The sequence below is a fragment of the Suricata suricatta genome, chromosome 9 (assembly GCF_006229205.1).
Source record: "Suricata suricatta isolate VVHF042 chromosome 9, meerkat_22Aug2017_6uvM2_HiC, whole genome shotgun sequence".
Taxonomy (NCBI): Eukaryota; Metazoa; Chordata; class Mammalia; order Carnivora; family Herpestidae; genus Suricata; species Suricata suricatta.
This window is the reverse complement of record NC_043708.1, coordinates 116393726-116406825: the sequence shown is the minus strand read 5'-3', so window position 1 is coordinate 116406825 and position 13100 is coordinate 116393726. Positions and strand designations below refer to the sequence as shown.

General features: G+C 36.8%; 1 long non-coding RNA gene across 1 annotated transcript in view; it reads left to right on the top strand.

The window, feature by feature from the left end:
* LOC115300907 overlaps positions 1 to 11582 on the top strand; it is a 16695-nt gene extending 5113 nt beyond the window's left edge. The window contains exons 2-3 of the long non-coding RNA XR_003912917.1: positions 4001 to 4192; positions 11547 to 11582. This is a non-coding gene — a long non-coding RNA (uncharacterized LOC115300907). The remainder of the gene's footprint in view (positions 1 to 4000; positions 4193 to 11546) is intronic.
* Positions 11583 to 13100: the final 1518 nt, after the last annotated feature.

Sequence of the window (13100 nt, the reverse complement as noted above, 5' to 3'; positions counted from 1 at the left end):
AAAAAATAAAGGAAAAAAATATATCAAATTGGAAAAAAATTAAAAAAATAGTTTTTCTTCTACTTGGCACAGCCATGTTAAATAACAAAGACAAAGTGTGGAAAGAGTTATGATCTATAGATTGCAAATTAAAATTAATGAGAGTTTAGTAAGACTTCTAAATATAACGTCAGTATCAAAACCAAATATACTTAATCTATCACAAAACATTATTAGAAAGTAAAATTAAAATTTTTACTCTTTAATATAGTGTGAACGAAGAACAATTTTTTCTCTACTCATCTTGTTTCCAGCTGGGGATCTGTAACAAAAGACAGATTCATGGGAGAAAAGCATACATATTGATGTAATATTAAATTTTAAGTGACCTCATAATGAAAAGAAGTGGCAAAAATCTAACCACATATATATCAGGTTGAACAAGGAGACAATTGTGGAAAAGTAAACAAAATATTTGGAGAGATTAAAGGAAGATGAGATTTATTTTATTAAGGTCTGTTTGTATAGCATTCTTTAGGCTTCTACTCCTTGTCTCTGGTGAAAAGAATGTTTTTTCTTCCTGGTATAACAGGGAGGACATCTTTCCCATGAGAAAGATGTGCTTGCTTTACTGATGTTTCCTGCTTTAGGTGAGAAAAGGGGAGATCTGAGTGCCCCTTCTTGTCCGTGTTATTTTTTGGATTGGGATACTCTGCCACCTTTCAGTAGCATTAGAAATACCAAAATATGTAGTAATTTATGTAACAAAGATATGCAATACTTTTACAGAGGGGATGGAAGTAACAACTTTGTTTTGATACATTAGCAAAGATCTAAATATATGGAAATAGACATCATGCATATTGATTGGAACACACCATATGATAGGGAGGGTGATACAAATCTCAGTCTCAGTCAAAATCCAAGTAGATGTCTAGTAGAACTTGATAAATTGTTTTAAAAATTCATATCGAAATGCAAGATCTAGAGTAGCTTAAGAAACAAGTAACAGGACTTACTCTTTCTGCTATCAGCAGTGCTTATAAAGCTATAATGAAGGTGATAGATTGGCTTAAGGCAGTGAGTAGATATATAGACCAGGGGCATAGGATAAAGAGCCTAGAAACTGACCTATACATTTATACTTGATATATAACACAGGTGGTACCAATAAATCAGTGGTGTTGGTGGAAAAAATATGAACTATGTCTTACTTCACACTATATAAGAAAATCAACGCACCAAAAAATGTACATCTAAATGTGAAGAACAAAGCTATAAAATCTTTAGAAAGCAATTGGTAGATTAACCTCTTTTCCCCCTTTGTTATGTAAAGCACATCTTAATAGAGCACAAATAAGATTAAACAGAACATAAAACTGACAAATTTGACTACATGAAAATTAAGAATTTATGTTTAAAAAATAAACATCACCTAGGTGGTGGCTCAGTTGGTTGAGTATCAGAGTCTTGATTTCAGCTAAGGTCATGGTCTTGTGGCAGTGAGATCAAATGTGTGTTGGGCTCTGTGCTGGGTGTGGAGTATGCTTGAGATTCTGTCTCTCCTTCTCTCTCTATCTCTCTCCCCCTCAAAAAAAAAAAAAACAAACCACCATTAGAAGAGTGGAAGAAGAAGGCACTGAGCAGGAAAGTGCAACACAGGGCTAGTATCCCAAACATCTAACCAACTTCTGCATATCAATAAGAAAAAGACCAGTTGGGGAAAAATGAGCTAAAGACTCAAAGAGATAGTCCACACATGAGGAGATCCAAATGACCAATAAACATAAGAAAAGGGGCTCAGATCTTTCTGGTAAGAAAAGTAATACAAATTAAAACCATAGGGAAGTGACTTTAAATATATGTCCACTGGCAAAAATTTGAAAGTCTGAAAATGTCAAGTGTGGATAAGAAAGTGGAACAATTGGAACCTTTCAGTGTTTGTGAGAATGCAAACCAGCACTGCCACTTGGAGAGGCAGCTCAGCATCACCCATCAAAGATGAGGATATATACACCTATACCCAGCAGTTCCTCCACTAAGGGGTATCTCAGAGAAACTTTTGCATATGTATACCTCATAGCAGTGTTCTTGAATTAAACCTAACCAGATACATGGCAAAGTCCCAAATATGTGATGGAATATTATACATCAATGGAAATGATAAAATGAAGCTAAGCACAATAACAAGGATGGATTTTGGTATTTGGACAGTAAAGCAAATCATGAAATAGCAATTCTTGCAATTCACATAAAATTCCTGAAACAGGCAGAACTGGATGATGTGTATAAGAATTCATACATAGTTGGTAAAATTCTAAGTAAAGGCACAGAGAAGCATCTATCACAAAAGCAGGGTAATGGGGACCGGCAGCAGGAGGGAAAGGGTCATAATTATGGGGAGCATGCAAATGACCCCTGGTGCTAGTAATAAGATAGGTATGTAAGTCATGTGCACCTCCTTCCATTTCTTAAGTATGTACACATATCCAGAAAAGGAACCACGGTTGGATATGACGTGAGGGCAGGATGGTAGGAACGGTGTTCTAGACAACAGAAACAGCAAATGCCAAGGGACAGTGGCAAGAGAGTACAGAGGAATTGAAAGGTGACTACTCTCTAAATGGATAGACCCTATTACATAGTCTTAACTTACTTTACACTATTTCCCTTTCAAGTGTTTTTTTGTTTGTTTTGTTTTTTGTTTTTTAGTTTTTTTGAGAGACAGAGAGAAACAGCACGAACAGAGGAGGGTCAGAGAGAGAGAGGGAGACACAGAATCCGAAGCAGGCTCCAGGCTCTGAGCTAGCTGTGAGCACAGAGCCGGACGTGGGGCTCGAACCTAGGAACCGTGAGATCATGCCCTGAGCTGAAGCCGGAAGCCTGACGCTTAACGGACTGAGCCACCCAGGCGCCCCACACTATTTCCCTTTCAAAATATTGAATCAAATATTCATTTCATAATCCTTCATTTCTTATTATAAATACATTGACAGTTTAGATAATGTAAAATATAAATATATCACTGTTTTGCATCTGCAGATCAGAAAATGCTTATTGCGAACAGCATGTAATTAGTAAATAGCATATTATTAGTACGACACTAATTTCTATTAGACTTAAAATGATGTTAATTTCTTCCCAGACATGACAATAATGTTTGTTATTTATTCTTTTTTAATAAATTTTATTTATTTTTTAGAGAGAGAGAGAGAGAGAGAGAGAAAGAGAGAGAGAGAGTGAGCAGAAGTGGGAGAGGGGCAGAGAGAAAGGGAGACACGGAATCCCAAGCAGGCTCCAGGTTCTGAGCTGTCAGCAGGACAGTTGGGGCAGAAACCATGAGATCATGATCTGAGCCGAAGTTGAGCACTTAACTGACTGAGCCACCGAGGTGCCCCTGTTATTTATTCTTTTTAAGATAATAATTTACATTTTCACTATTCTAGTAGTAATCTACTTATCCGTTAAATATGGCAAAAATATTTAATAATAAATATGTAAACTGCTAGCATGCATATTTGATGACATCCCAACAAAAAACTAAAAGAAATTTCTTTTGAATATGCTAATTGATATATTTTGTGATGATATCAAGTCCAAATGAAGAAGTTTAAAGTAATTTTTAAAAATTAAATTTTGTCCAAAGTATATTAATTTCACTGCTTTAGACAAAGAAAACAGTTGTTATAGTAATTGATTATCTCCATATCTAACAGAGAAGCAGCCACAGAATTTTTTCTACCATACTACTGATTTAATTCTATTTTTAATACATGATTGCAGTGCTCATTTTTTAAATACCTTTTTATTTTTGCCCTAACAACATTAAGCACAACCAATCTCCTAGGCTGAAAGTATTTTTCAATGACTTTTAACCTCCATAAGTCATTGCTACCATTTTTGCCACATTGTTCTGGATAGAAAGATTGATGAATTATTGAACAAGAAAATGGTCCCATCTTAAAAAAAATCTAATCTTTGTCTTTCTATGGAACTAAACAATTTTTCTTGGTCCTCTTAGGTTCCCTGGTTGTGTCTAGAAATTAAACTGACAAAGACAGATTAAAAGAAGAAAAGAATATACATCTATTTCTATAAATTTTACAGGATATTGGGGCATTTATAATGAAATGAAGACCTGACTGAATGAAATGGTAAAGCCTGAGCATTTTTATACTAGGTTTAAGAAGAGTGGAACATCTTGGAAAATATGGTAAGACAAAAAAGTAGGAACTAATGGTATTAAGTTGGGGAAATTTAGGAAGCCAGCTTGTTAGTATGTCTTTCAGTGAAGAATACTCCTTATCTCTGGGTACAGCAAGGGCTACTCTCACATGAGTATCTTATGAGCTGCTGATTCAGAGAAGGAGAAAGTCAGAGTCTTCTCTGACAGTTAGAGAAAGGAAACAGAGTCTCATTTCTCAAAAGTTTTTAGCTTAAAATATTTAATATGCCAATTTACCATCTTTTAGAGTAATGTGTTCTTAATTCCACCATGAATGGGACTCATTGAGAATGTAAATAAAGAAGTTCAATGTATGTTGGCTGATTTATTGATCAATTTATGGAAATTGCTAAATTGTCTAATAGTGCCTATACAATGAACTGAAGAATGAATGAATCAATATAACAATGAATATAGAGTAAGCAACATTCTCCTACTATGCCAAATTTGGCAGACACTTGATTCTGATAAGGAAAAGTGAACTCTAGTAAACCTTTTAACAATTTCCACTATAAATTTTGAAATATCAAAATTAGCATTCAAAACTACATTGCTACTCTATGCCCTCCCCACCCCTCATTCTGACTCATGGAGCACAAGACTTGACGTTTGCCTTCTCTGCATGGTGGCATAAAGGAGTCCTGGGTTTAGGTTCAAGATGTTTTCCAGTCCAGTATTCCAACTTTTGAAGAATATCTCAACTTTTCTCAACAGGCAATAAGAACCTGTAGTAGAGGATCTTTATACCATGTTTTAATAATGCAATTGATTATAACAGTAGTCCCTTAAAACTGGGATTTTCAAAAGCAGGTTAAATTTATAAATAGGCTCTTATTATCTAAAGAAAATTTTTTTATTTTTTATAGTTTATTTATTTTGAGAGGTGGAGGTAGAGGAGGAGGGGAGGGGGAGAGAGAGAGAAAGAAAGAGAGGGAGAGGGAGAAAGATAATGAGTAGGGGAGGGGCAGAGAGAGGGAAAGAGAGAGTCCCAAGCAGTCTCTGAGCTGTTAGCATGAAGCCCAGTGTGGGTCTCCAACCCACAAACTGTGAGTTCATGACTTGAGCTGAAATGCTCAACCAACTTATCTACTCAGGCACCACTCTAAAAACTTTTAAATGATCATTGGAGCACTTCTTCATAGACCCAAGAGAAGGTAGGAATGGTGTTCCATCCACAGAAGGATGTGACCCAACATCCTAGAGCCATTCATAAGGAAGTTTCTTTAATATTTTGTTGTTTAAATCCAAATTTACAACATTTGTTCATTTAAAATTACAAGTTCTTTTTGAAACCAGTTACTGGAGTAGTTTAATAAAATGCATTTTAACAGAATGTCTGTGACCTGGTTGTTGCAGGCTATCTCAGGCAGAAGGAAAAGTTTGTGCAGTTGTGGTTAGCTATTAATAGTTCATGTTGGGGATTGGGACATAAAAGAAAGAGGTTTTCTTCATGAAATAGGGAACCACTGAATGGGAGGGGAACATGAGAAATACTTAGAAGACCCACTGTCCCTTTCACAAGCTATCCTCTGCTCTCAGAACTAGAGCAGTTCTAAAGATGTGTGCTGAAGACATCCAGCTTTACCTCCTGTGCATTTAATTAAGTTCAACTAATTAAAATAGACTGAGATGCCAATGACCAGCCCCAATGCTACAAGACAAAACAAGACAAGATGAGCATTTTGAAGGGGAGAGCAATGGTGCTGCAGATCATGGTCAAATTTAAGACAGTAAGAAAACAGAGCAAAATATTTTTCTGTTTCAACCATAATAGAAACAGAGGGAATGTACTAGGTATAAAAAGTCCTGAAATTTGGTGATTCTGTCCAGATAATTTTTTTAAATAAAAGCTTGAAGAAAGTGAATATTAAGTGAAATTTTCACTCAGTGCAGGAGGCTCTCTCTTCTTCCCCTTCAGGGCAGAGCTACATGTAAAGAAGTACCAGTAGGACAAACATCACTGTGCTTTGCCACCAGTGGGTGGGTCAGGATTTAGCATGAGGGCCTCTAGGCATTGATGGGCAAAGTGTTTACCCTATAGGTGATGTCCTGATGTCATTTGACAAGCCTCACGGGTCCTGACCACTTCTGCCAGAAAGGGTAACTGATAAGCCCCAACAAAAGTCAGGGGGTCTGTTAGCCAACCACAGTTTTTTGGGACTATCTGAGCAGATTCACAAAGTTCAATTCCTTTGACAGTCCAGGAAAAGTCATAGTCTTTTCAGCTCCCCCTATCATAGAGGAGGACCAAATGCCTTATTGGACTCCTATGGAATACTGACAGTATTTGCAGCACTAAAGACACCTGCTAGATAACTGAAAATGGTACAAGAACAGTTAGGCTGGCCATGGCATGTCATTATTTTGCATGAAGGAGTGGCAACTGCCTCTCTGGAGGAAACCATCCCTCACTAGGTTGCTCAAAGCAGAGCTACTGCTCAGCAGGTACTTCAATGCACAGACTTCCCTAAATGCCTGGGATGGTTTACTGATGCTTCAGCTAAGCTGAAACCTGGTGGTGTCCATTGGGTTATGGTGGTTGGCTCCAGCACCAGTTCTGCAGAACCAAAAGTGGACCTGGTCACTGTCCAGTAGGCAGGACACAAAGCTGTTCTTAGAGCTCTGGCTAGCACTCTCTTAATAAAATTTGTTGTATTTTTAATGACCTTGGACTGTTGTCAATAGTGTAGTGTTTGGTCAGTCACTTGGAAAACTACAGGTTGCATATTAAAGACACACTTCTAGGGGTGGGTGTTGAACTATGGAAATGAATGATGGCCCTTGATTGGACTGTTTGGGTCACTCATGTTGATGGTATGGGCTCTTCTTCTGATGAAAATGAAAGAATCCAAATTTCTGGTCAAGCCTCTCCACTCATGGTGCCACTGTCATGCCACTATGCATCAAGTATAGAAAATAGTTTTATGTAGAGGCTGCTACTGTATGCAGCACTTGGGACCTCTGCCAAGAGTTGGTCTTTTGGTCTTATGTCCCATGTGGCTACCTTGCCAGCATGTTGTCTACTCCAGATGGACTGACTTTGTTGCATGTATGACCCTTACTGCAGGCTACTAGTGCTTCTTCACTGTTGACAGGCTTTTAGATTATGGCACTGATTCTAAGCTGGGGGAAATTTTGTCCTTTAAGGAATATTAGGCAGTGTATGGAGCTGGTTTTGGTTGCTACATCTTGGTGAGATGTACAACTGGTATCTAGTGGGTAGACACAAATATGGTGACAAACACCCCACAGCACACAGGCAGCACTCACCCCATCCCTACCCCCAAAAATAATTATCTGGCCCAAAATGTTAGTGTAATTAGACTGAGAAACTCTAGTTAAATGTGGCTCAATTTAATTAGCCAACCCCAATTATCCCATCATGGCCCTTGAAACTAAGTTGTATCATGTTTTCAGCTTCTGTACCATTTCCAGTCTGACAGTGATACACCTTTTGTCACAAAGGCCACCCAGCAGTGGGCCAATGTTCAAAGTGCTTAACAGACATTTCACACATCTGGTATTGACTCAGAAGGATACATGACTCTAGCTCTGTCACCTGCTCCAGATCTACACACTTTTGTAACTGGTGTGGTCACTGGACACAGTTATTCTCAGAAAGGGATTATTTCCTTTCTGTTGCTTCCTTAGTAATGATCAGAAAAAAAAAACTAGAGCTTATACATTATTTAAAGTTATACAGAGATATTTTGAAATGAGAAGATTGTTCTGATCTTTTAGGACAAAAGGTCTGGTCAAGTAGGGTGTGATTGGAGAAAAGATAAAATAAGTACTGAGATGGGGCACACCAATGTTAGGGTGGTATAAGAACAAGGACCCTGGCACATGGGGAGATAATATCTTAGACCTCAGTAAATACAAGAGGTGTTGTGGTTGCAATGAATGCTCTCATTGTGCCCTAGATCCAGCAGCAATGACTGAGTCAGAGAGCAGCTGCAGCTGAAAATCTCACTGACTGCTGAGTTTGTTGTCTGACCCGTGTACTACAAAAACAAAAATTCTTGTGGACATGATAAATCCTGATTCTTCTATGCTTGATGCATACAGACCCATAGACCCCACAGCCGCACTTTGGTCTGACTAGTACAAATGTATATGATTCTGTGGATATCCAAGTGGCCTTAGGATATGCCATGTGTGGTGACTGAGGCTGCATCTATTCAGCAATACTGCCTATGCAGCTTACCCAAATCAATGTAATGGTGGCAACAAATTCCAAACTGGACGGTACTACACCTCTCTGTTTGTATGTTTGTATGTGGGCCATAGAATGTTGCTTCACTGAAAGTGGGCTTTTTTGTGACTATATAGTGCTTCTATGATCATTCACAGTGACACCAAAGATCAGAAAGTCAATCTAAACTTCCTTGAGTGGGTTGTGATGGATCATAGTGTGACTTTAAACTACATCCTGGTTATTCCCAAAGGACTATATCTCTAGGACTTATTTGAAACTGAGTGAATCTGGAACTTTGGGGTAGAGGTCATGATTGAGATTGATCTCATCCTGCTATATAGAGGCTGTTGATAGTAGCCTTAATTAAATGCTATAAAAGACAAATCAAATGGCTTTTGCTTAAGATAGACCATTTTGGAACAAGAGGTAGAATGTAGAGTACTTCTAGGTTTCCATTTTCCTCACTTCCCTCTAGATACCAAAGGCATAACTCCTTATAAGGGAATTTATATTTCAAGTTCAAAAAGTTTCTAAGAGCCCAAAAAATAAAGTAATAGGCATGTTCCATAATAGTTTGGGAAACAGGCTCTGTGAGAATCATTCTTAAATTATAGTGCACGAGTTCTACTTAAGCAGCTGGACAGAACTTGTATCAGAATTGTTGATGGAAATGTTTTCATTTTTCAATTTTTATGTTCGGAGGACAGGGGAGCCATTTGAAGATGATTCTGATAAATATATGAGGTTTATATTGACATTGACTGAATTAAACTCAATCCAACTCTCTAACCCATTGTTGGAATGTGGCAGGAAGAGGAATTAGAGGAGAAAGAGGGAAATCAGGAAGGAAATCAAGTTATCATGTAACAGGGGTGTCAGGTTATAATTTGGAGATAGAGGTTGTAAAGATTCTATAGTTTTGAGTATGTCTTTTCACATCTCAAAAGTTTATTTTGTTGTTTTGTTTTCTTCTCCTTGATTCACTCTGACTTAGCTTTACATGGTTTAAATAAAATGTGCTTGATTTTAGAAAAGAAGGAAAGATGAGCGGGGTGATTATACCCCAACTGGGCTCCAGTGTTTAAAGAAGAAACCAGCCCCAGGAGTGGATAGTGGAAGGTGCAGAGGAGAGAAAATCAAGTAAACTGTGCACTGCAGTGAGAAAGAAAAGGTGGTTGGGGGACAAATCTTGGCCAGAGAAGTGTTCCTGGAGAAGTTAGCTGGAACGCTGGTGGAGTTTTCCAGCATAGACTAGAGAAGCAGGTATCCCCATGTATACAAATGCTGGTAAATTCCCACTAGGTCAACTAGTGAAGGCTCATGAAATCTCCTTTCAGATATGTACAAAAAACCATTTGCTTTCTCCCCCGAAGGGCAGGTCTTTCTCAAGTCTCTTAGGGACCTCATCAGCTCTAATGCAATCATTAATTTATTTCACATTGTTAACTGGGCTTATGGCTGGCCCCTGGGATACCAATTAGGTGGATTTTATAGGTAGAAAACAACAGGATCATTAAGATTATAGCCTCATGGTTTACCAAACACATCTCATATTTTAACTGGAATCTACTTCCTTCATTGTTTCATGAAAGCTGACAGTGAAGCCAAAACCATCATGTTGTTCAAACCACACATGAAGCTTTGCAATGTCCATTACTCCAACTCAAACATCCATATATTCTGCAAGTCATGTTTAGCAAATGTCATTCAATGAATATCAATGCAAAACATTATTGATTTGGTTTAACATGGAGATTTAACCTCCAGTGTACTTGAAGAATTAAATGTGCAACCATTATTAGCTCTTAATGTTGAACTAATAGAAGGAAGAAAGTCAGTTCTACTAAGGAAATCCATATTAACTATTAACTAGAAGAAAAAAATAGTTTACTTCACATAAAAAAGATCATGATTTTATTTCTCCTTAATAAAGTATTACATATATTGTATTTACAATACATTTGTGCAAGTATTATGTATATTGTATTTGTAATTACACCTAAGGTTTTTTTAATTGATTGAGAAAAATTTTAAATGTTAAGCGACTTTTAAAGGTTCTCTTAGAATGAGTTTTTAGCATTTTTCATGAAAAGGAAGTCTATAATAAATGTGTGAAGCTATTTATAGGGAACTTTTTGGAGCTAAGTAAGATCTTATCTCACAGAATAATTTTCAAGTGAAAACTTGGCTTGGCCATATGAAGGATGTGAATTCATTGAATTAAATCCATGGAATGTCCCAAAGGGTCAACGATTAGCTGGAGTCTCACTTGCTTAGGGAATAAGAATTTGGTCTAAGAGGTTTGGTGATTTAATAAATATTTTTGAGACTTTGGACAGTAATTAATTTTACTAATATTTTTCAAACCCTATGCAACCCTCCATAGTTGATTTTGATAATTTAACCAGACCTAGAATTTAAATCATATCTTTGCCATGAGAAAGAATCCTTGAGTATAAATCAACAAATGTTTCTCAGGCTAATGTTATTGGTAGGAAGAGCCCTGAGGCACTAGGTCATGGAAAAGGATATAGACACTCCAAGCATCTCCATTATTATTATTTTCTTCTCATTAAAAAAACGTTGTTGTTGTTATTTTATCTGTAGTCTGTGATTATCCAACACAAGACTTTGCACAGGTGAATTCCAGGAAGCATCTTTTATTTGATATATTTGAATGAATTACCTGACTAATCTTTTAAAAGTAAGTTGCCTTCTCTGGATTTATTTCTGCACATAATAAATTATTTTTTAAATTTCCTTGTGAAAATAAGTTGGATATAGTATAAAAAGATCTGAGTTGAAATCCTGGATGTGTCATTCACCTACCTGCTCTTGGACAAATTACTTAATCTTCAAATCCCAATTTCCTCTTTTCTGAAATGAAGTCAACAATACTTTCCTCCACATTGTTGAAATAAACAAATGAACTATGTGACCCCAAAGCACGTACAAGCTGCTTGGCATGTAGTGTGAACTTCAGAGGCACTTGATGACTCCTTTTCAGTAACAGTATTCTGTACTCCAATTCCACTTAAAAACTTGAACTCAGAGAGAAACAAATAGATTATTTGGATTATTATCCTCTTCTCCTCTGTTAAGAACTACATGACCTGTTTAAACTGCTGATTTACTTACTTTTAGATGAAGACACAGAAATACATTTTCTCATTTGGAAGATGGAATGGAGAACGACAATTTCATTTCCCTTTCCTTTCTGAGAACTCATTTATCTTTGAAACTGTTACAAATTTCCAGTTTGCCAATGATTGGTCTTGTGAAGAATATGGGAGATGTGTGGGTCCTTGTAAAATGTCATGCCATGGCTTTCAGTGGTTTCTTCTGTTTCCATAGGGCTTAATGCTTTTAATAAAGTCTTATTATACCAACTCTCCGATGTTCTTTTTATAACAGTGCTATAAAGTGGGATGGGTTGTGTGCATTTTTTAAATGAAATGAAAACATTAAAGTATAGGGAAGGTAATTCTTGGACAGAAAAAGAATAATCTATATTTTTCAATGTTCCTATGAACTTACCACTAGATGAAAAGGGAAAAATAATTTGAACTTTCATAATAATTAGTTTTCTCAATACCACCATTCAAATGTTTAGTATTAGGTGAACTTTTCAGATAACTGGATCTTGTTTTTCATATATATATATATATATCCATGTCAATATAGCCAAAATATTATTTTGCATAATTAATTATTTAAATAGCTCTCTTCCAAAATAGCAAGGCTCAGGTATAAAGGGGTAAGAATGGATTAGATTCATTATTGAGGTGCAACAGTGTACCCTGTTAAAAAAGATCACACTTGGGGTCTCATTCTTCTGGCCTCATTTAACATTAACTATCTCCTTAAAGGAGCTAACTTTAAATACAAGCCACATTGATGGTTAAGGCTTTAACATCTAAATTCTTTTAGGGGGTGCAGTTTAGTACATAAAACCATCAGTGTCCTAAGAGCTCGGATAAGGGAGAGTCTTACTTACTGGAGGTGGGCCTATGGGAAGTAATCAGTTTAGATGAGGTCATGAGAGTAGGGCCCCTATGATTGTGGTTTCTCTCTCTATTTCTCTCTCTCCTCTGTCTCTCTGTTAAGTGAAGATAGTGAGAAGGTGGCTGTCTGAAAGTGAGAAAGAGAGCTCTCAGCAGAAACTGTGTTAGCTGGCACCTTATACTTGGACTTCCTGGCCTTCAGAACCATAAGAAATAATGTCTGATTTTTAAACTGCCCACTCTATGGTATTTTGGTATAGCTGCCTGAGCAAACATTCTTGCATATCTTCTTATGAAGTGCCTACGTTTTTTGCTAATTTTTCTATTAGGTTTTTCTTAATGATTTATAGTCATTCTTTGTACATACTAGATACAAGCCTTTTGTTTGTTTGTTTGCTTATATGTTTTACTAATATAGTTTTCAATTTCCTGTCTTGCCTTTTAAACAATTTTAATAGTATCTCTTGTTAAACTGATATCATATTCTAAAAAATCCAAGTTATCAATGTTTTCTTTTATGATTAGTATTTTTGTGGTTTAAAATGGAGTTTGAGAGACAAGATGGCGGAGAGGAAGGGAGCTCTGTAACCTTCGTCCGCCCCATCTATCGAACTGAGAAGGACATTACTCTCATCTGCAAGAGCAGAAGGGGAAAATACAGACTCCAGAAAGAAGACAACCTCAAAGATGCCTG